Source organism: Nycticebus coucang, chromosome 7, assembly GCF_027406575.1.
Source record: "Nycticebus coucang isolate mNycCou1 chromosome 7, mNycCou1.pri, whole genome shotgun sequence".
NCBI lineage: Eukaryota > Metazoa > Chordata > Mammalia > Primates > Lorisidae > Nycticebus > Nycticebus coucang.
The window spans coordinates 137,252,836-137,275,138 of NC_069786.1; the positions used below are offsets into that span (position 1 = coordinate 137,252,836).

Consider the following 22,303-nt stretch of genomic DNA (forward strand, 5'->3'; position numbering starts at 1 on the left):
ATCCCTGAATTTGAGTTTTCTTTCATTATTTTCATCTCTGAAAGAATGCTTCTGTTAGTTTTTGACACCACTGATTCAGATTAAAGTCTTGTCCTCTGTTGTCCAGTCCAGATTTCCTCTGAGGTTTGGTTTTTAGAGTTGTCTAATTAATGCTTTTATTCTTCAGTTGGATTTTTTTCCCAAAGTCTTCTCCCATTTTATGATTACCTTGACCTCTTACACTGACCATTTTGAAGATGCTTTATTTTTTTGGAGACAGTCTCACTCTGTCCCCACATAGAGTGCTGTGGTTTCATCATAGCTCACGGCAACCTCCAACTCCTCAAGAGAGGACTCAAGAGATCCTCCAGCCTCAGCCTCCTGAGTAGATGGGACTACACATCCCTGCCACAACACCCAGCTAGTTTTTCTGTTTATAGAGAGGGGATCTCACTCTTGCTCAGGCTGGTCTCAAAGTGAACTTGTGAGGTAAGTGATCCTCTCAACTTAGGCATGAGCCACCATGCCCTGCCTGAAGATCTCATTTGCTTTATTCATCAGAGGCTAAGTTCTCTGCTGTTCAGACAGGCCTCTATTATCTAGGAGTTTGGTTTAAGTGTCTGGTATTCGTAGTTGTTCGTGTATTTTTGCAGATGAGATTCTAGGTTGATCAGTGTTGGTCTTTTTGACCTTTTTTTCAAGGCTGCTGTTTTCCTTTTTCTCAGGCAGAAGTGACAGCCTCCTGGCTACAGTGCTATGGGAGTGAGCCACGTCCTGGTGGCGAGTGGGCGGGGAACACCGGCAGGCAGGTTTCCTTCTTGGGCATGAATTCTCACAAGTTGGGACAGGCAAGCTGACCAGAACCCCTTCTGTTGATCAAGAAGAAGAAAGAAAAGGAAATACCTAAGAGTCTGACTGCTTTAAGAGATTTTACCTCTGATCTAAGCTACCTTTCTGTTTTGCTTTTCCCCTGATGCTAAAACAGGGAAAAAGAAAGACAAGAAAACAAAATTGTATGTTGATTGCCCAACTCCTAAAATATATCAGTTAATAGCAACTTGCTTCTATGGCTGCTAGTATAAGACATTTACTACATAGGCTATGCAGAAAATTTGGGGAAACAGGGTTATACAGTGAGACTGGGCCTTGGTCATGTTAGGATGAATCCTTTTTTTTTTTTTTTTGAGACAGTCTTGTTCTTTCACCTTGGGTAGAGTGCAGTGGCGTGATCACAGCTCATAGCAGCCTCACACTTCTGGTTCAAGTGATCATCCTGCCTCAGCCTCCCCAGTAGCTGGGACCATAGGCACCCACCACCACGCCTAGCTAATTTTTCTATTTTTTGTAGAGACAGGGTCTAGCTCTTTCTCAGGCTGGTCTTGAACTCCTGAGCTTGAGCAATCTTCCCACCTTGGCATCCAAGTTTGTATCATTTCTTACATGCTCTTCCCCAGGTGACGGGAGAAATCTTTTTAACATTCCTTCTCCCTAGTGGAAGAGCATTTCACGTCCACCTCCTTTTGTGCCCACACTTCAATCCCTCCCACACTTCACTGGTCTCTCTGCTAGGAAGGTCCTCACAGGCTCTGTTCCCAGGCTCACCTCCCCACTTGGGAGAGCTGCTCAAAGGCACAGCTTTTCTTCTTATGAATCTGAGAATTCAAGGACGGATCTAGCAGAATGGAATCCTAAGTGAAATTCTGTTAAATTATTTTTCTTCCACTTTTGAACCCCTTCTGATTATGCAGAACATTGCAGTAGTCGTGCTAACAGAACTTAGAAAATTGCAGGAGGACCACTGTGGATTTGACTCTTTTCTCCCCACTTGTGGAACTATTCTCTCCAAGCTAAAAATATCAAGGCTGTACAGTCCAGAGTCTACCACAGACTCATTGAGGGTCCAGTAAGGAGAGAGAAATTATGCCAGTAATTTGAACTGGGAAATTTAATAGAAATAATTATTAACTAGCAACAGAGGATTAAGTAGTAAGAGAAGAGGGGAGACACTACAGAATATAGGAAGAGGAGATATAATGAGCAGCTTCCACTTGGGGGCTGAGGAAAACAATACCCAAAAAAGCACCTAACTTGGGAGAGGGCTTCTCCCCCAGGGCTGAGGTCCAGGCCCACTGGATGTGAAGATCTTCTCTAAGGTGTCACAGGAATAGGCTGGCAGGCAGGAAGGTGCCTGCTAGTGAGACTGAGTGCCAGCAAAACTCACAAGGTGGCAGGAGCCACTGGGTTTCCTGCACGTGGCCAGCAAGACAACCAGAAGCCCCAGAACCAGGGAGAGAAGCCATTCTTGTGTATCTCTCCAGCACCTCTAGTGGCAAAGCCAGCTGGTGAAGGAGGATTGCCTGCAGGGTCCTGCTGTGGGATTGCACAGCAGGGCAAAGAAGGGCAGACTTGGATAGAAAGGCAATAAATACATAGCTGGCTCACCAATATTAACAGGTTCAAATGTAGAGATTTTAAGTTGTACTTTTTCCTTGAGTAGGTTCGAAAAAGAGCTAGGGTATCAGTGGAGCCACATGCTGTGGTAGAGATGATTTACATGCCAGTTGGTCTCTTTAGGAACATAAATTGCCTGGGACATATCTGTCCCTCTGTGATATAGAGCCCTTCCCTGAAAGGCAGAGTAGCAGTTAACATCTTTCTGCTCTCAAACTTAACATTGGTCCGAACAGCTCTCAGTGCAATTGGAGAAGTTTGGTGTACAGTATTTTAGGAATATGTTGTGAAAACCTGAACCCAAGATTTAAGAGTGAAATGCCTGTCAGAAATGTTGGTGACCTTTCAAAGGATCTAGAATGAATGTAGCTACTGTTTGCTTCATTGTACAGCACAGTTAATAAAAAATTGGGGTGATAAAATGATTAGACAAGAAAAATCATAATGAAACAGATTTGAATCCTGTGCAAGGAACGGCATCTAGATGGACGGAGGGGTTATAATTTGGCAAATGAACTTTAAATGGGCACATGAAACAAACCAGTTGAAGAACAAAATCAAGCTGTTTCAAGAATTTTCCCACAGTGCATAAGGCAAAGAATAAAGAAGTACTTTGTTAGCCGAGCTTTTGTTGCCCAATTTCATCTAGACAGAATCTCTAATGGCACTTTTGTAGATGTAAATTTTTAACAATATGCTTTATGTCTAAGCTTCGATAAGAACTTGAATACCATGACTAACTAGAAAAATGGAAACATTGAACAAAAACGTTTGCTTTTTAACCCTTTTTCTTTCTGTTTCTTTATTTCTTTCTTTTTTTTCTGAGATAGGATCTCACTCTGTTACTGAAGTATAGTACTGTGACATCATTATAGCTCACAGCAATCTCAAACTCCTGAGCTTAAGCAATCCTCTAGTCTCAGTAGCAGGGACTACAGGTGCCTGCCACCACACCTGGCTAATTTTCTTTTTTTTTTTTTCTGAAGAAATGCGGTCTTGCTCTTGCCTAGGCTAGTCTGGAACTCCTGAGCTCAAGGGATCCTCCTGCCTCCCAAAGTGCTGGGATTTCAAAGTACACCTGACTTTATATTCTGATCATTTGCTTCTTTAAGAACCTGCAGTAGGTATTACAGTCTAACTGATGCTGAATTTCTGTATCTTTAGGACCAAAAGATAAATTTTAAGGCTAGAAGATGTGAAAGGGTAAAAATGGACATGTGGCAGATACAGGTAACACTGAGAACAGAGCTCACAGTAGCACTTAATGAGCTGCCGTCTGGGCGGTGAGGCACCTATTAAAATGAAAAAAAAATTTTTTTTTTTTTTTATTGTTGGGGATTCATTGAGGGTACAATAAGCCAGGTTACACTGATTGCAATTGTTAGGTAAAGTCCCTCTTGCAATCATGTCTTGCCCCCATAAAGTGTGACACACACCAAGGCCCCACCCCCCTCCCTCCTTCCCTCTTTCTGCTTTTCCTCCCCCCATAACCATAATTGTCATTAATTGTCCTCATATCAAAATTGAGTACATAGGATTCATGCTTCTCCATTCTTGTGATGCTTTACTAAGAATAATGTCTTCCACTTCCATCCAGGTTAATACGAAGGATGTAAAGTCTCCATTTTTTTTAATGGCTGAATAGTATTCCATGGTATACATATACCACAGCTTGTTAATCCATTCCTGGGTTGGTGGGCATTTAGGCTGTTTCCACATTTTGGCGATTGTAAATTGAGCTGCAATAAACAGTCCAGTACAAGTGTCCTTATGATAAAAGGATTTTTTTCCTTCTGGGTAGATGCCCAGTAATGGGATTGCAGGATCAAATGGGAGGTCTAGCTTGAGTGCTTTGAGGTTTCTCCCTACTTCCTTCCAGAAAGGTTGTACTAGTTTGCAGTCCCACCAGCAGTGTAAAAGTGGTCCCTTCTCTCCACATCCACACCAGCATCTGCAGTTTTGAGATTTTGTGATGTGGGCCATTCTCACTGGGGTTAGATGATACCTCAGGGTTGTTTTGATTTGCATTTCTCTAATATATAGAGATGAGGAACATTTTTTCATCTGTTTGTTAGCCATTCGTCTGTCGTCTTTAGAGAAAGTTCTATTCATGTCTCTTGCCCATTGATACATGGGATTGTTGGCTTTTTTCATGTGGATTAATTTGAGTTCTCTATAGATCCTAGTTATCAAGCTTTTGTCTGATTGAAAATATGCAAATATCCTTTCCCATTGCGTAGGTTGTCTCTTTGCTTTGGTTATTGTCTCCTTAGCTGTACAGAAGCTTTTCAGTTTAATGAAGTCCCATTTGTTTATTTTTGTTGTTGTTGCAATTGCCATGGCAGTCTTCTTCATGAAGTCTTTCCCCAGGCCAGTATCTTCCCGTGGTTTTCCTATGCTTTCTTGGAGGATTTTTATTGTTTCATGCCTTAAATGTAAGTCCTTTATCCATCTTGAATCAATTTTTGTGAGTGGGGAAAGGTGTGGGTCCAGTTTCAGTCTTTTACATGTAGACATCCAGTTCTCCCAACACCATTTATTGAATAGGGAGTCTTTCCCCCAAGGTATGTTCTTGTTTGGTTTATCGAAGATGAGGTGGTTGTAAAATGTTAGTTTCATTTCTTGGTTTTCTATTCAATTCCAAGTGTCTATCTATGTCTCTGTTTTTGTGCCAGTACCATGCTGTCTTGAGCACTATGGCTTTGTAGTACAGACTAAAATCTGGTATGCTGATGCCCCCAGCTTTATTTTTGTTACAGAGAACTGCCTTAGCTATACGGGGTTTTTTCCGGTTCCATACAAAATGCAGAATCATTTTTTCCAAATCTTGAAAGTACGATGTTGGTATTTTGATAGGAATGGCATTGAATAGGTAGATTGCTTTCGGAAGTATAGACATTTTAACAATGTTGATTCTTCCCATTCATGAGCATGGTATGTTCTTCCATTTGTTAATATCCTCTGCTATTTCCTTTCTGAGGGTTTCATAGTTTTCTTTATAGAGGTCCTTCACCTCCTTCGTTAGGTATATCCCTAGGTATTTCATTTTCTTTGAGACTATGGTGAAGGGAGTTGTGTCCTTAATTAGCTTCTCATCTTGACTGTTATTGGTGTATACAAAGGCTACTGACTTGTGGACATCGATTTTATATCCTGAAACATTACTGTATTTTTTGATGACTTCTAGGAGTCTTGTGGTTGAGTCTTTGGGGTTCTCTAAGTATAAGATCATGTCGTCAGCAAAGAGGGAGAGTTTGACCTCCTCTGCTCCCATTTGGATTCCCTTTATTTCCTTGTCTTGCCTAATTGTATTGGCTAGAACTTCCAGCACTACGTTGAATAGTAAAGGTGACAGAGGACAACCTTGTCTGGTTCCAGTTCTAAGAGGAAAAGCTTTCAGTTTTACTCCATTCGGTAAAATATTAGCTGTGGGTTTGTCATAGATAGCTTCAATCACTTTTAGAAATGTGCCACCTATGCCTATACTCTTCAGTGTTCTAATTAGAAAAGGATGCTGGATTTTATCAAATGCTTTTTCTGCATCTATTGAGAGGATCATGTGATCTTTATTTTTGCCTCTGTTAATATGGTGGATAACGTTTATAGACTTGCGTATGTTAAACCAGCCTTGCATCCCTGGGATGAAGCCTACTTGATCATGATGAATGACTTTTTTGATGATAAGCTGTAATCTATTGGCTAGGATTTTGTTGAGAATTTTTGCATCTATATTCATGAGTGAGATTGGTCTGAAATTCTCCTTTTTGTTTGGGTCTTTTCCTGGTTTTGGTATCAGGGTGATGTTTGCTTCATAGAATATGTTGGGGAAGATTCCTTCTTCCTCAATTTTTTGGAATAATTTCTGCAGTACAGGAATAAGCTCTTCCTTGAAGGTTTGATAGAATTCTGGAGTGAAACCATCTGGACCAGGGCATTTTTTGGTTGGAAGATTTTTTATTGTTTCTTTGATCTCAGTGCTTGAAATTGGTCTGTTCAGGAGCTCTATTTCTTCCTGGCTGAGTCTAGGGAGAGGGTGTGATTCCAAATACTGATCCATTTCCTTCACATTGTCAAATTTCTGGGCCTAGAGTTTCTGGTAGTATTCAGAGATGATCTCTTGTATCTCTGTGGGATCAGTTGTTATTTCCCCTTTATCATTTCTGATTGAGGTTACTAGAGATTTTACTTTTCTATTCCTCGTTAGTCTGGCCAATGGTTTATCTATTTTTATTTTTTCAAAAAACCAACTCCTTGTTTCATTAATTTTCTGAATGATTCTTTTGTTTTCAATTTCATGATCTCTGATTTGATTTTGGATATTTCTTTTCTTCTACTGAGTTTAGGCTTAGATTGTTCTTCTTTTTCCAATTCCATAAGATCTCTTGTGAGATTGTTGATGTGCTCTCTTTCTGTTTTTCGAATGTAGGCATCTAAAGCGATGAATTTTCCTCTCAAAACTGCTTTTGCAGTATCCCACAGGTTTTGGTAGCTTGTGTCTTCATTGTTGTTATGCTCAAGGAAGTTAATGATTTCCTGTTTTATTTCTTCCTGCACTCATCTGTTATTCAACAGAAGATTGTTTAATTTCCATGCCTTTGGGTGAGGTCGAGCATTTTTGTTAGAGTTGAGTTCTACCTTTAGTGCCTTATGGTCTGAAAAGATACAAGGTAAAATTTCAATTCTTTTAATTCTGCTGATATTTGTTTTGAGTCCCAGGATATGATCAATTTTGGAGAATGTTCCATGGGGTGATGAGAAGAATGTATATTCTTTATCTTTGGGATGGAGTGTTCTATATGCGTCTATCAAGCACAGTTGTTCTAGGGTCTCATTTAAATCTCTTATATCTTTGCTTAATTTCTGTTTAGAGGATCTGTCCAGCTCTGTAAGAGGAGTGTTAAGGTCCCCTGTTATTATGGTATTATCAGATATCATATTGCTCAGACTGAGTAAGGTCTGCTTCAAGAATCTGGGAGCATTTAAATTGGGTGCATAGATATTTAGAATTGAAATGTCTTCTTGTTGTATTTTTCCCTTGACCAATAAAAAGTGACCATCTTTGTCTTGTTTGACTTTAGTTGCTTTAAATCCACATGTATCTGAAAATAAGATTGCAACTCCTCTTTTCTTCTGAATTCCATTTGCCTGAAAAATTGTCTTCCAACCCTTGATTCGGAGCTTTAATTTGTCTTTTGAAGCCAGGTGTGTTTCTTGCAGACAGCAAATGGATGGCTTGTGTTTTTTAATCCAGTCAACCAATCTATGTCTCTTCAGTGGGGAATTCAAGCCATTAACATTTATTGAGATAATTGATAAGTGTGGTAGTATTCTTTTTTTTTTTTTTTTTTTTTTTGTAGAGATAGAGTCTCACTGTACCGCCCTCAGGTAGAGTGCCGTGGCGTCACACGGCTCACAGCAACCTCTTTAACTCTTGGGCTTCCGCGATTCTCTTGCCTCAGCCTCCCAAGCAGCTGGGACTACAGGCGCCCGCCACAACGCCCGGCTATTTTTTGGTTGCAGTTTGGCCGGGGCTGGGTTTGAACCCGCCACCCTCGGCATATGGGGCTGGCGCCCTACTCACTGAGCCACAGGCGCCGCCCAGTGTGGTAGTATTCTATTCGTCTTATTTTGTGAGAGTCCATTGCTCAGTTTTGTCTTTTGCAACAGTGTGGAGGTTAGGTTCTGTCCTTTAATTTCTGAGTTCTTACTTTGCTGCTGATCCATTGTGGTGGTCAGTGTGCAGAACAGGTTGAAGTATTTCCTGTGGAGCTGGTCTTGTTGTGGCGAATTTCCTCAATGTTTGTATATCCATAAATGATTTGATTTCTCCGTCAATTTTGAAGCTTAGCTTAGCAGGGTACAGAATTCTGGGCTGGAAATTGTTCTGTTTAAGTAGATTAAAGGTAGATGACCATTGTCTTCTTGCTTGGAAAGTTTCATTAGAGAAGTCTGCGGTCACTCTGTTGGATTTGCCCCTGTAGGTCAACTGGCACTTAGTCCTGGCAGCTTGCAGAATCTTTTCTTTTGTCTTGACTTTGGACAGGTTCATCACAATGTGTCTTGGAGAAGCTTGGTTAGAGTTGAGGTGACCTGGGGTCCGATAGCCCTCTGAAAGCAGTGTGTCAGAATCTTTGGTGATATTTAGGAAATTTTCTTTTATAATATTCTCTAGTATGGCTTCCATTCCTCTGGGGCATTCTTCTTCCCCTTCTGGGATTCCTATAACTCGTATGTTGGAACGCTTCATAAAGTCCCATAATTCTGACAGTGAACGTTCTGCTTTCTCTCTCTTCTTTTCTGCCTCTTTTACTATCTGAGTTATCTCAAAAACTTTGTCTTCTACCTCTGAAATTCTTTCTTCTGCGTGGTCTAACCTGTTGCTGATACTTTCCATTGCGTCTTTAAGTTCCCTGATTGACTGTTTCATTTCCTTCAGCTCTGCTATATCCTTTTTATATTCTTCATATCGTTCATCTCTTATTTGATTCTGTTTTTGAATTTCCTTTTGGTTAATTTCCACTTTATTAGCAGTTTCCTTCATTGTTTCCATCATTTCTTTCATTGTTTTCAACATGTGTATTCTAAATTCCCTTTCTGTCATTCCTAACATTTCTGTATAGGTGGAATCCTCTGCAGTAGCTACCTCATGGTCCCTTGGCGGGGTTGTTCTGGACTGGTTCTTCATGTTGCCTGGAGTTTTCTGCTGATTCTTCCTCATGAGTGATTTCTTTTATCTGTTTCCTTGCCCTAATTTTCCTTTCACTTCCTCTTGCTCTTTAAGTTCTCGTGCCTGTGTAAGTTGCGGGCGGGTTTAGACGGATTGAACACACGCGACCACTTGCCGGTTTTCCACTGTTTTAGTCTTCCTCTTGGGGTCCAGAAGTCTCTCGCTGACTCCCTGTATCCTCTCAGGGGTGATGATAGGCAGATCCCACCAGCCAGAGATGCCTGGAGTCCTATCTCCCCAGACTCAACGGTGCCCAGATGCAAGGAAGCTGTTACTTGGCTGCCATCTTGCTCCGCCTCCAAATCTGTGTTCTTTTAAGCCATTAAGTTTTGGTCGAAAAAAAAAATTTTTTTTGAGACAGTTTCACTATGTCACCCTCTGTAGAGTGCTGTGGCATCACAGCTCATAGCAGCCTCAAACTCTTGGGCTTAAGCGATTCTCCTGCCTCAGTCTCCCAAGTAGCTGGGATTACAGGCGCCTACTACAGTGCCTGGCTATTTTTTTCTTGTTGCAGTTGTCATTGTTATTTAACTTGCCCGGACCGGTTTCAAACTTGCGTCCAGCCTTGGTGTATATGTCTGGCGCCATAACCACTGTGCTATGGGTGTTGAGCCTAAAAATGAAAAATTTATTAGCAGGAAATCTTAAAAAATTTTATGAAAGGTTGATATCTTTAATATACGTATGGAAAAGAGCGTGAGTGATTTTTAGATGTTCCTAACATGTTGGCAGGAGAAAGATATTACTAGGTGCCATTTTGAGAATCCTGCACCCATCATGGAAGCAGAGGCTTTCTGCTATCTGCTGCATCCCGTCTCTGTGACCCTCACTGAGAGGCCACCCTGTACATGTGAGGACCTGCCCTGACAGGACACTCTTCAGCAGGGGCCACCCCCTGGCCATCATCTGCTCAGAGTGGAAGTGGAGCAGGTGTTAGCCAGGTAGCTTCTGGATTCTGAGTTCATCACAAGGAACAAGCAGTCAGCAGAGCACAGGCTTTGGAGATGGAATCCTAGTTTCTACTTGGTGCATGTGCTGAGCCTCGGTCCCCGTTTAAAGAATACAGTTCTTACTCTGAAAGAGTGTCACGGTGATATAGATGTTTCTGGGGATGCTGACGCTATTCTGTGTGTGCAGACGATTAAGGGCAGTTTCGGCTTGGAGACGACCATGTGTCAGGCGTCGTGCAGAGAGTTTTCCTACATTATTTTATTACATCGACATGACACCCTCTAAAGGTAAGACAAAAGGCCTCTCCCTTCCGGCAGTGAGGAATTGCCCCATCTTTTAGTGATTGACATCAGGTTGAACTTCAATATTGATGGTCATAATGGAAGTGTTTCTTCCAGTTCTTAAGGGACTTATTCATTAAGAGACATCTAAGTACCTTGGTTCGGCACCCGTAGCACAGTGGTTACAGTGCCAGCCACATACACCGAGGGTGGCGGGTTCGAACTCAGTCTGGGCCAGCTAAACAACTGCAACAACAACAACAAAAATAGCCAGGCATTGTGGCAGGTACCTGTGGTCCCAGCTACTTGGGAGGCTGAGGCAGGAGAATAGCTAGAGCCCAAGAGTTTGAGATTGCTGTGAGCTGAGACGCTATGGCACTCTACCAAGGGCAACATAGTGAGACTCTGTCTCAATAAAAAACTCTGTGGGTCAAAGACTCTCCTGATGATTTTTTTTTTTTTTTTTTTGAGACAGAGTCTCACTTTATGGCCCTTGGTAGAGTGCCATGGCATCACACAGCTCACAGCAACCTCCAACTCCTGGGCTTAAGCGATTCTCTTGCCTCAGCCTCCTGAGTAGCTGGGACTACAGGCGCCCACCACAACGCGCGGCTATTTTTTTTTTTTTTTTTTTTTGGTTGCAGTTCAGCCGGGGCTGGGTTTGAACCTACCACCCTCGATATATGGGGCCGGCGCCTTACCGACTGAGCCACAGGCGCCGCCCTCCTGATGATTTTTTTATAATTTGAGGTGACTATATCAAGAGGTACCTAGGATTCTTTCCTCAAGGAGAGATTTTCCTGGTAAAAGTCTCCCAACAGCGTGGCGATTCATTAATTATTGACCAAAGGTCTGAGGGCAGAGAGTTCCCACTCTTCTGAATCTTATAGTGTAAGAAATTACTTCCCTTTTTAGGTGCAGTACTCCAGAAAATGATTTATTTAAGAACTGGGCTACGGTGGGTCATATGTATAATTCTAGTGCTTTGGAAAACCAAAATAGGAGGATTGCAGGCCAGTTTAAGACAAGCATGGACAGGATAGTGAGAGACTGTCTCTACAAGAAATAAAAAAAATTACACTCTAGGAGGCTAAAGCAGGTGGATTGCTTGAGTTCACAGGTTCAAGACCAGCCTGAGCCAGAGCGAGACTCTCATCTCTAAAAATAGTCGGGCGTTGTGATGGGTGCTTGTAGTCCCAGCTACTGGAGAGGGTGAGGCAAGAGAATCTCTGGAGCCCAAGAGTTGTGAGCTATGACTCTACGGCACTTTGCTAAAGGCAACAAAATGAGACTCTTTCTCAAAAAAAAAAAAAAAAAAAATTAGCCAGATGCAAGCGCCATGTGGCTATAGTATCATCTATGTGGGTATTTAAGGCAGGAGGATCCCTTGAACCTGGGAGTTCAGGGCTGTAGTAAGCTATGAGTGTGCCAAGGCACTCCAGCTGGGCGACAGAATGAGACCCTAAACCCTCTCTTGTCTCTCTCTCTTTTTTTTTTTTTTCTTTTAAGACAAAATCTCAACTCTGTCACCCAGGTTGGATGCTGTGGTAAAATCATAGCTCACCACAGCTTTGAGCTCCTGGGCTCAAAGAATCCTCCTGCCTGAGCCTCCTGAATAGTTAGGACTTATAGGTGCCCACCTGGCACCCAGCTAATTTTTTTGAGACAGAGTCTTACTTTGTCACCCTTGGTAGAGTGCTGTGGCATCACAGCTCATAGCAACCTCAAACACTTGGGCTCAAGCAATCTTCTTGTCTCAGCCTCCCAAGTAGCTGGGACTATAGGTGCCCACCACAATGCCTGGCTATTTTTTGTCACAGTTGTTATTATTGTTTTTAGCTGGCTCAGGCCGGGTTCAAACCCACCAGCCTCAGTGTATGTGGCTGGTGCCCTACCCATTGAGCTACGGGTGCCACCCCAGCTAATTTTTTTAATTTTTATTTTTTGTAGAGACAAGATCTCCTGTGTTGCCCAGCTTGGTCTGGAACTTCTGGCCTCAGGCATCCTCCTTCCTTAGCCTCCCAAAGTGCTAGGATTATAAGTGTGAGCCACCATGCCCAGCTGAGACCCAGAGTCTAAAATAAACAAACTGTTTTCATACAGTGTCCTGGGAAAATCGCTTTCACAAAGTAGTTTGTTCTCTAGAACTCACTTACAGAAACTCTGGTTGCTGTATTTAACTCTATTTGCGGGGTGATTTCTATAATATTGGTTCTGTTTTGGGTAATTTATTTTATTAGAGTCTCACTAGGTCATCCTGGCGTCACAGCTCACAGCAACCTCAGACTCTTGGGCTTAAGTGATTCTCTTGCCTGAGCCTCCCAAATAGCTGGGACTACAGGCGCCTGCCACAACGCCCAGCTATCTTTTTTTTTTTTTTGGTTGTAGTTGTCATTGTTGTTTGGCAGGCCACAACGCCCAGCTATCTTTTTTTTTTTTTTTGGTTGTAGTTGTCATTGTTGTTTGGCAGGCCCAGGCTGGATTTGAAACTGCCAGCTCTGGTGTATGTGGCTGGCATCCTAGCCACTGAGCTACAGGCACTGAGCCTGGGTAACCATTTTAAAAGGGAACTTGGGAAACTGGGTTGTATCCAGAGGTCAATTAGATGAGGATTTAGGGAGGCAGAGTTTGGAGAGACATTTTGGTCAGAGGATGACAATGTTTTTCAAGCACACAAGTGTGTGCTTAAAAACAGGCCCAGCAGCATGTCTGTTGCTTCGTTAGATGTGAGCTCTGGGCAGATCAAGTTGGCAGCTCAGAGGCTTTGTAAGGAGGATTATCATGAAAGGTAAAAGTCAATTTTTCATCTACTCAAAAAGCCATTTTACCTCTATTTTTCCTTTATTTTATTTATTTTTTTTTTTGAGACAGAGTCTCATTATGTATGTCGCCTTCGGTAGAGAGCTGTGTCATCACAGCTCACAGCAACCTCAAATTCTTGGGCTTAAGTGATTCTCTTGCCTCAGCTGGGATTACAGGCACCCTCCACAACACCCGGCTATTTTTTATTGTTGTCATTGTTGTTTGGCAGGCTCTGGGTCGGGTTCTAACCCGCCAGCTCAGGTGTATGTGGCTGGTGCCCTAGCCACTGAGCTACAGGTGCGGAGCCCAGATCTTAAATTTTATTTAAAAATAGAGTAATGTACTTTAAAATTATCAATATTGTTGCATATAGTAGTTGTTGGTTTGTTTTTTCAATACTGGAAGAGTATTGCCATCTAAAATTGAACCACCGTTTATCCTATTTAGTTGACATTTCCGCAGTTTTCAGTTTGGGGCTACTGTGAAGAAGCCACTGTAAACATTCTTGAACTTGGGTTTTAGTGAATATAAACAAATATTTCTGGTGAGTGTATTCCCAAGTTACAGAGTTTATGTAACTGTAGCAGATCCTGTCAATTACTTTTCCAAAGGGATTATACCAGTGGTTCTCAACCTTCCTAATGCCGCGACCCTTTAATACAGTTCCTATGGGTCGCAACCCACAGGTTGAGAACCACTGCATTATACGACCCAGGAGACTTGCAGTAGCTCCACATTCTCACCAACTTTGGTGTCCATCCTTATACTTTTAGCCATTCTAGAGGGAATTTAGTGGTGATGTCTCATTGTGGGTTTTTGTATGTTTGTGTGTTTTTACACAGAGTCGCACTCTCAACATTGGGTAGAGTGCTGTGGTATCCTCTGTAGCTCACAGCAACCTCAAGTTCTTGAGTTCAAGAGATCCTCTTGCCTCAGCCTCTCAAGTAGCTATGACTACAGGTGTCCACCACAACATCTGGCTTGTTTTTCTATTTTTGATAGAAACAGGTTGTCGCTCTTGCTGAGGCTGGTCTTGAACTCCTGAGCTCAAGTAATCCACTTACCTCGCTCTCCCAGTGTGCTGGGATTACAGGCCTGAGCCACCATGCCAGCCCCTTTGTGGGTTTGTTTTTTTTTTTTGCAGTTTTTGGCCTGGGGTGGGTTTCAACCCACCACCTCCGGCATATGGGGCCTCGCGCCCTACTCCTGAGCCACAGGCACCCCCCCCCCTTAAGGTTTTAATACACATTTCCCTGATGTCCTAATGCCCAACTTTTACTATTGTCTGTTGCCCTTTGTATGTCCTCTTTTGGGAAGTGCCTGTTCAAGTCTTTTTGCCTGTCTGTCTTTGATTGGGTTGACTGTTTTTCCTATGACTTGTAGGTCTTTTTATGTATTGGCTACAAGACCACTGTTAGATTTTTGTAATGCTGGTATCTTCTGCTTTGGGGCTTGCCTTTTTCCTGTATTAACAGCGTCAGTCTAATTTATCAATCTTTCTTTTGTGTTCTCTGTGTCCTATGTGAGAAATATTTGCCTGTCCCACGCTTTACTGTTTCACCTTCCGTGATTAGTACTGGATGGATTTTGTGCATGGTGTGAGGCAGAGGTCAGTGTTCATTTTCTCCCATGAGGACTCAGGATAACAGCAGAGTCGTTCCTGTTGTATGGTTCTCATGCCCCACTCAAGTCCCTACTCACTCCAGCACCACCCTTTATAACAGTCCATAGTCACATCGCTCTGGTCTCCTTCGTCCTGTGACTGTGACTTTCATGACCTTGATGCTTATGGAGGTCACAGCAGGTGTGTTATTAGATGAGCCTCAGTTTGACTTGGCTCTTTCCTTAGGCCTGGACTGGGCCAAGCTTCTCTGGCAGGGATAGCACAGAAGAGGGTCTCGCCTCCCTCTGAACTGTTAGCAGCACAGGGTTTCAGCTGAAACTGTTGTTTGTTCAATAATTTTAATTGAAGGTTAGTCCTCCCCTATTTTTCCTTGTCAGAAATTGCCTGGCGATGCTTGCATTTTTTGTTGTTGTTTCAGGTTAATTAAGTTTACGATTAATTAGGTGATATTGTTTGCTTTGGTTAAGTCAAACCCCTTTTATAATTGTGTCCCACCCCCAAGATGTATGCCATACACCCTAACATTGTGCCGTTAAATTGGAACACACCCATTCCCTACCTTACCCTTTCCCTTGTTCCTCCACCCCCCTCCTTGAATTGATTTGAGTTTCCCTCTTATGTGGGTGTATATTAGACTTCTACTGACTAGATATTAGTATTGAATACGTTAGATTCTTGCTTCTCCATTTTGTTTTATAGTCAAACTATTTTTATTATTTTTATGATTCTAGTCCTCTGCTATATGCCCTTTTTTTTTTTTTTATTGTTTGGGATTCATTGAGGGTACAAAGAATTAGGTTACACTGATTGCATTTGTTAGGTAAAGTTCCTCTTACAATTGTCACCCACTCCCAAGAGGTATGTCATACACTGTGACCCTCCCTGCTACCTCATTCCCTTGCCCCACCCCTTGTGTGAGCTCATCTACTGCCTTCATATTAGAATTGAGTACATTGGATTCTTGCTTCTCAATTATTACGCTTTACTAAGAAGAATGTGTTCCGGCTCGGCACCTGTGGCTCAAGCGGCTAAGGCGCCAGCCACATACACCTAAGCTGGCAGGTTTGCATCCAGCCCGGACCCACCAAACAACAATGACGACTGCAACCAAAAAATAGCTGTAATCCTGGCTACTTGGGTGGTGGAGGCAGGAGAATCACTAGAGCCCAGGCCACGGCACTCTACCCAAGGCAACAGCTGGAGGCTCTGTCTCAAAAAAAAAAAAAAAAAGAAGAAGAATGTGTTCCACTTCCATCCAGGTTAATACGAAAGATATAAAGTGTCCATCTTTTTTAATGGCTGAATAGTATTCCATGGTACACATATACCACAGCTTGTTAATCCATTCCTGGGTTGGTGGACAGGTTTCTACATTTTGGCGATTGTAAATTGAGCTGTAATGAGCAGACTACTGCAAATGTCCTTATGATAAAAGAATTTTTTTTTTTTTTTTTTTTAGGCAGAGTCTCACTTTGTTGCCCTCAGTAAAGTGCTATGGCATCATAGCTCACAGCACCCTCAGACTCTTGGGCTCAAGTGATTCTCTTGCCTCAGCCTCCCGAGTAGCTGGGACTACAGGCACCCGCCACAACGCCCAGCTATTTTTAGAGACATGGTCTCGCTCTAGCTCAGGCTGGGCTCGAACCTGTGAGCTCACAGCAATTCACCTGCCTCAGCCTCCCAAAGTGCTAGGATTACAGGTATGAGCCGCCACACCCGGCCAAAAGGATTTTTTTTTTTTTCTTCTGGGTAGATGCTTAGTAGTGGGATTGAGGTAGACTTCAAATGGGAAGTCTAATTTGAGTTCTTTGAGGATTCTCTACACTTTGTTCCAAAGAAGCTGTATTAGTTTGTAGTCCCACCAGCAGTGTAAAAGTGTTCCCTTCTCTCCACATCTATGCCCGCATCTGCAGCTTTAGGACTTTGTGATGTGTGTTAATCTTACTGGGGCTAGGGGATATCTCAGGGTAATTTTGATTTCCATTTCTCTGATAATTAGGGATGATGAACATTTTCTTTTCTTTTTTTTTTTTTATTTTTGAGAATCATTGAGGGCAGAGAAAACCAGGTTACACTGATTGCATTTTTTAGGTAAAGTCCTCCTTATAACTGTGCATTTTCATATGTTTGTTAGCCATTTGTCTATCTTCATCAGAGAAGGTACGTTTCATGTCTCTAGCCCAGTGACAGATGGGATTGTTAACTCTTTCTTGATTAATTTGAGTTCTCTGTATATCCTAGTTATCAAGCCTTCGTGAGATTCATGATATGCAAATACCTTTTCCCATTCTGAAGGTTCTGTGTTTGCTTTGATTGTTGTGTCCTTAGCTGGGCAGAAGCTTTTAAGTTTGATTAAGTCCCATTTCTTTATTTTAATTGTTTCAGTGGCCATGGAAGTCTTCATAAAATCTTTCCCCAGTCCGACATCTTCAAGAGTTTTTCTCACACTTTCTTCTAGGATTTTTATCATTTCATGCCTTAGATTTAAATCTTTTATCCATCTTGAATCATCTTTTATAAGTGGTGAAAGGTGCAGGTCCAATTTCAGTCTTTTACATGTGGTTATCCAGTTCTCCCATTCTTGCTTTTTATTTATTTATTTATTTATTTTGAGATAGTCTCACTTTGTTGCACTCTGTAGAGTGCTTTGAAGTCACAGCTCACAGCAACCTCACAGTCTTGGGCTCAAGCAATTCTCTTGCCTCAGCCTCCCAAGTAGCTGGGGCTACAGGTGCCTGCCACAACTCTGACCTATTTCTTTAGAGACAAGGTCTCACTCTGGCTCTGGCTCTGGCTCAGCCTAGTTTCAAACTTATGAGCTCAGGCAGTCCACCCTCTTCAGCTTCCCAGAGTGCTAGGATTACAGGCATGACCACCACACCTGGCCTTTTCCTGTTATTCTATTGATGTTTACTTTGTCTGCTGTGCTTCTCACAGCAGACAATTTTGATGCACAATTCAACAAATTTTGCAATATTTTCATCAGTTCTGCTCATTAGTAGCCGCCCTGAACTCTCTTCATCAGTGACACTTTCTTTCCTCTCAGAAATACATTTAATCCATCAGGGCACTTCTATTTCTTCACGGCATTATCCCCGTAAACTTGAACTAACATGTCCCTGATTTCACTTCCACTCTTGCCAAGTTTAGCAAGAATTTTCACGTTCATTATTCTAATTCAGGCTTGGACATCCTCACAACACTGCACAAAACACACAACAATAAGGAACACCACTCAGCAAGCTGCCATCTGTCAACATGACACAGCTGTGAGACTGATACACCACGGTTATGAAACTTTACTGAGCTGTTTGTACAGTGCTGCCAGTGTAAGCGCACAGTAGCAAGTTCACACACTTAATTGTCAGACCTCATCTGGTTTACAGATATTCTCTCCTGCCTTTTTATATTGTTAATTGTTTCCATTGCTGTGCAGATTTTTAGTTTGATGTAGTCCCACCGATCTGTTTTTGTTTTTGTTGCCTGAGCTTTTGCTGTCATATCCAAACAATCGTCACTAAAGCCATTGCCGGGAGCATCACTTCTGTGTTCACTCCTAAAGGGCTTCACATCTGCAGGTCAAACACGTGACTTTGCTTGGGGGGGGTTGTTGGTTTATTTGTTTAGAAACTGTGTCTCGGGCGGTGCCTGTGGCTCAACAGAGTAGGGCACCAGCCCCATATGCCGGAGGTGGCAGGTTCAAACCCAGCCCCAGCCAAAAACTACAAAAAAGAAAAAGAAAAAGAAAAAAAACAGTGTCTCGTTGTCACCCAGGCCAGTCCTCCTGAGTAATTAGGACTTCTGGCCCATGCTTCCATACCCAGCTAATTTTTTAATTTATTCTCTGGCCTCAAAGGGTCCTCCCACCTCAGCATGCCACAGTGCTGAGGTCATCGGAGTGAGCCCCTGCACCTGGCTCTTCAGTCTATTCTGAGTTGATTTGGGGTGTGGTTTCAGATAAAGGCCAATTTCATTCGTTTGCATCTGGCTTTCTCAGGACCATTTATTGCAGAGGGGCTGTTCTTCCCCAGTGTGTCTCCCTGTGGAAAACCAGTTGACCTTGTACGTTTGGGTTTATTTCTGGGCTCTGTGTTCTGTTAGTCTGTCTGTCTAGTTTTATGCCAATACTGTAGTGTTTTGATTACTGTAGCTTTATAATATAATTTGAAATCAGAATCTGTAAAATCGAATTAATGCTGTCAAACAGAAACACACCTTCAAGGGCACACATAGGCTGCAATGAAGGGATGGAAAATGATATTTTATACAAGCAGGAACCAAAAGAAATAAAATACAACTTTAAGTCAGAAACTATCTCTAGAGACAAAGAAGGTGATTACATAATAAGAGGGTCAATTCATCAGGAAGATATAACAATTATGAATATACATACACTCAACAGCAGAGCTCCTAAGTGTGTAAAGCAAATACTGACAGATCTGAGAGGAGAAAGTTGAGAGTAATACAGGAAGAATTGGAGTCTTCAGAATGCACTTTCAGTAGTAAACAGAACATCCAGACAGAAAATCCACAAAGAAGCATCGGGTTTAAACAGTACTATAGATGAAATGGGATTATTCTGAAATAATTCAGCTTTTTGTTGCTATTACCAATGTGGTGGTTTCTCTTATTCTATTTTCAAAATAGTATTGAATCATATATATATAAGTTGTTGATTTTTGTGTTATGGTTATTCCTCAGCCACTTAATTGAATTCCACTTTTTCATAATAGTTTCTAGTTGATCATCTTGGATTTTTCAAAATAATTATATTATCTACAAATATTGATAGTTTTCTTCCTCCTTTGAGGTTTTTTTTTTTTTTTTTTTTTTTTTTTGAGACAGAGCCTCAAGCTGTCACCCTGGGTAGAGTGCTATGGCATCACAGCTCACAGCAACCTCCAACTCTTGGGCTCAAGCAAGTCTCCAGCCTCCGCCTCCCAAGTAGCTGGGACCACAGGCGCCTGCCACAACCCCTGGCTATTTTTTGGTTGCAACCATCGTTGTTTGGTGGGCCCCCGGGCTGGATTCGAACCCGCCAGCTCAGGTGTATGTGGCTGGCGCCTTAGCCGCTTGAGCCACAGGCTCCGAGCCCTCCTTTGTGGTTTTTTTAAGCTCTGATTTTTTTCTCTTGTTTTGATGCCTGTGTTTTTTTTCTTGTTGTGATGGACTGTTTGGTGTGGACCTCCATGGTTAATTGTTAAAGAATCATTTATCTTTTCCTGTTTTATTAAGAATTTATATCAAGGGCCAGGTGCAATAGTTCATGACTATAATCCCAACACTTTGGCTGGCTGGCTGGCTAAGCCCAGAGAATTGCTTGAGTTTAGCAGTTCCAGGCTGTAGTGAACTGTGATCGTGCCACACTGCACTCCAGCCTGGGTGAGAGAAAGCAAGACTCTGTCTCAGAAATACACACACGCAGAGTAGAACCTTTGTGAGGTGCACCTAAGGGACTGCAACAAACTGGTCAGCACACAGAAGGGGTCAACATGAGACATGTGTGTGGTGCGTGTCCTGTCTGTGAAAATTAAATTAGGTCAACTTGAGGAGGTGGACAGTGTAGGGAGGTGGTCAGCTATGGAGCTTCTCCTGTGTACATATATATTTCAAGAGTAGAAGTTTAATCTCTCAGCATCTCAGATTCTGGGAAAATCATAAGATTGATTTTTCTCTATGTGTCTAGTGATAAGTGTGGTAAAAACATTTTCCAATATTATGCAGAACTGTTCTATCTTTTGAATAAACTTCAGTTGGTTGTTGTGTGTTACTCTCTTAGCCCCCCAAGGCATGTGAGCAGCTGCGTTCTGTCTGATGGCAGCAGCCTCAGCACCCTCCCTGCTCCTCGGAGCAGCCACTTTGGGGCTTCTCTATGGCTGGTTTATCAGGATGCCGCACATGTGTGAGGGGATTAGAGTCAAAATATTGATGTTGATAAAAAATTCAGACATTACACAAGTAAAGAAATAAGAAAGCCCTTGCCTCCCTCCACTTCTGCTCACATCCCTTAATGGTGGTTACCTTTGAAGATTTGGTGTACAGCCTTTGAAACTTATTTTTATTGTATGTAAGTGTATACATGAGGTATATGTGTTTTATAAAGTGGAATTATCACAAACATTGTATGGAAATAGAGACCATCGTTTTTCTCTGAATCTTCTGGACTTTATTCTGTGATAATACATAGAGAGCTCTGTGCTCTTTTTAAGGATCCCATCATTTTCTGCTACAGATTTATCACTGTTTACTTACCAATTCTTACTTTGTTTTTACATATTGAGCTCTATGCAATTGTATGAGAACATCTATAGGAAAAAAGTTCTAGAAGTAGAATTGCTGGGGCAGAAGTGAACGCATACTGTAACTTTTGAAAGATATTTTTTGATTATCCCCCCAAAGGTCATACAGAGCAAGTTACATTCTTCCCAGCACTCTGAGAGTTACTATTTTTTTCCAGACATACAAATATTGGCGTTAGCACTGTAACCCTCTCTGATGGGTAAAAGATGATACCTCGCTGTTTTTATTCTTCTCATTGTTAGAGGGAGTTGGCACCTTTTTAAATGCCTATTAGCTATTTGTACTTCTTAATTCATAAGAGCAAAATGAAAGATAAATTGTAATTTTTCAGCATGATTCTAGATTATAACTTTGTTAGATGTCTTTCTATTAGAAGTTTTTTGTTTTTATTTAGTCAGATCTTTCCTTTGTGCTGAGCTTATGAAGGCCTTTCCCTCCCCAGGATAGAAGAGTTTTCTTCTGTTTTATTCTTGTCTTTAGTCCGCTGGACTTTATTTTTGTGAATCGTGTATAAAGGGATCCCACTTCATCTTTTTTCTAAATGTAGAGCTGATTGCCCTACCGAATCTTTGAGCCGTCCTCCCTCTGTTTTCACTAATGTGAATTGCTACCAAATAATGAATTATTCACTGGGATCTTAAGTAAACAGAGATTATAGGAGTCAGCTTTTTAGTAAATATCAAAATCATTTGATAAAATGTTTATCAAAACTAAAAGCGTTTTTTAAACATAAATTACAAAGAAATATGAATAAAAACATAATAATAGTGTAAAATGGCTTAGTGCTTACAGCTCAGTAGGTGCGACATTGACCACATACACTGAGGCTGGCAGATTCGAACCCGGCCTGTCCCAGCTAAACAACAATGACAACGGCAAAAGAAAATAGCCGGGCATTGTGGCAGACACCTGTAGTCCCAGCTACTTGGGAGGCTAAAGCAAGAGAATCACTTAAGCCCAAGAGTTTGAGGTTGCTGTGAGCTGTAATACCACGGCTGTCTCAAAAAAAAAAAAACAAAAAAAAAGTGTAAAATGGAAGGAATTACTTTTGCTTTATTCTGGTATCAGTTTTGACACAAGTGCCTCAGACTTCTTTATTTGCTGTGATTTGTAACTCTTATGTGGGTGCTGGCGGGCAAAGTGAAGCCAGAGGCTGCAGAAGGTCTTATGTGGAAAGTAGGTTATGCA

General features: G+C 41.8%; 1 protein-coding gene across 11 annotated transcripts in view; it reads left to right on the forward strand.

Annotated features, from left to right (window-relative positions):
* The window catches only part of FARP2 (FERM, ARH/RhoGEF and pleckstrin domain protein 2), a 141,216-nt gene that overhangs the window by 32,950 nt on the left and 85,963 nt on the right, over window positions 1-22,303 (forward strand). The window lies entirely within an intron of this gene.